General features: G+C 48.3%; 1 pseudogene; it reads right to left on the bottom strand.

Annotated features, from left to right (window-relative positions):
* Positions 1–356: 356 nt before the first annotated feature.
* Positions 357–464, bottom strand: LOC141113041 (U2 spliceosomal RNA; annotated as a pseudogene).
* Between the last annotated feature and the right edge of the window lie 1,301 nt (positions 465–1,765).

Genomic DNA, 1,765 nt, shown 5'->3' with positions numbered 1-1,765 from the left:
GAATAAAAAATTCCTCTGGTCCCAGCCAAAAGGCCCGGCCCTAGAGGCAGGTGCGAAAAAAGTGTGACATGGTGCAGTGACCTTGGTGTCAATAACTCAAAGTGTCCGATCCACAGTGAGTAATAGGGCACCCCTGGATTGCCACCCCAGGGGCACATACACCACGGGCTTCTTTTGAAGACTGGCCTTTGGCCAGACAAATGCAGCCCCATCCCTACCAGGAGGCATCAACATTTAGACAGCTTAGGGAGTGCCTTGCCTACAACTGGGGACAAGCCTTGTGCACAAGGCCAGATTCAACCTAGGAGGAAAAAGGCCCTCCCACCGCCATCACCATTCCTTACCAATCACATCAGAAGGAATACTCGCCAGTGCCCCCACACTACAAGAGGCATTAGCTTTCTCCCTCCAAAAACTAATAAGAACAGATACTAGTCTTGATCTTAGCCAAAAGGCCGAGAGACCCCTGGGCTAGATGATGCTGGGTGTCGTCCAGCCAGGAAATGAGGCGGGCTCTATCTGACTTGCTGCAGCTTCTAATGCACATTGCGAGAAGCTCACAGTGTGCGGTGAAATCAGAGTAAGCCATTTTAGTCCAGGAGAGGAGCCTGAACAACTGTGCAAGACTGAAGGGGAAGCTGGAGTTCCACTGTTATCTGTACAGCACTGTGGTATATGTCAGAGCTATATAAATGTATAATATTAATAGTGTGTGACTGTGGGGGGGGGGGGGACATTAGAGTGTAAGCTCTTCTGTTGCAGAGACAGATGTGACTAGCTCAGTGTTTTCTGTACAGCACCATGGTATATGTCAGAGCTATATAAATGTACAATAATAATAATAGTGTGTGATTGGGAGGGGGGGCATTAGATTGGGTTCTTCCTCATTATCGGGTTGTATTGAAGGGTTTCAGCAGTTGTAATACAACCTTCAACGTTGCACCAGACTGAGCTCCTCTTCCCTGAACTACATTCAGCCAAACCGGCAGCAGACGTTCTCATAAATAAATATAATAAAGTAAACTCACCTTGATCCCCTACAACAGGCCCCTAATTGGTCAGGCTCCAGCGGTGCCCCCCCCCCTCACCCTCCCTCCTTGGCACATACCATCCGCTATTCTGAGTCTCAGGTCAAAGTGACAGCTGAATTGGACGCCGTCCCAGCTGAAAGAACAAAATACCACCCAGCCAGCCAGCCACAGATGGTAAGATAAAACACTCCGAAATACTCCCAATTTTTTTCAGCACTTAAAGGGTCACACCTCCCAGGATCCTGTTCATCCTCCATCCACAGAAATCTACTTCTGTGCAACAAGTAGCACCCTCTGTTATGCCAAAGTAGGAGGAGCTAGGATGCAAACTGTTGCGGGGACAATATCACCGTTGGGAATTTATGATTCAGGAGCCAGCATGGGGTCAACACCAAATTGAAGATGATCCTGAAGTGAATTTAAAAAAAAGGCATCACCTTACTCTCCAACATAACAGAGAAGACTTGACCAATCCAGCAGAAGGTCAGTCCACCCAAAACTCATAATGCAGGTTTGTGGTGGACAATGGTAGGCTGAATCACTGCCGAATTTCCTATATCTCTCGGCTCCGGAAGTGAGGTCTCCACATCGGAGCTCCCAGCTCAGCCTCTCTGCTGTGTTCTTTTTTAAGGCCTCTAAATTTTCCTGATTGGATTCTCGCACAGAATGCATCAGAAGGAGACGGAATAGAAGCAAGGGACTGAGGTGGGGAAACCTTGCTGGTGGAGGACTGG

This window comes from Aquarana catesbeiana, linkage group LG11 (assembly GCF_042186555.1).
Source record: "Aquarana catesbeiana isolate 2022-GZ linkage group LG11, ASM4218655v1, whole genome shotgun sequence".
Classification (NCBI taxonomy): Eukaryota; Metazoa; Chordata; class Amphibia; order Anura; family Ranidae; genus Aquarana; species Aquarana catesbeiana.
The sequence above is the reverse complement of the archived record's forward strand: the minus strand, read 5'-3'. Positions and strand labels throughout refer to the sequence as shown.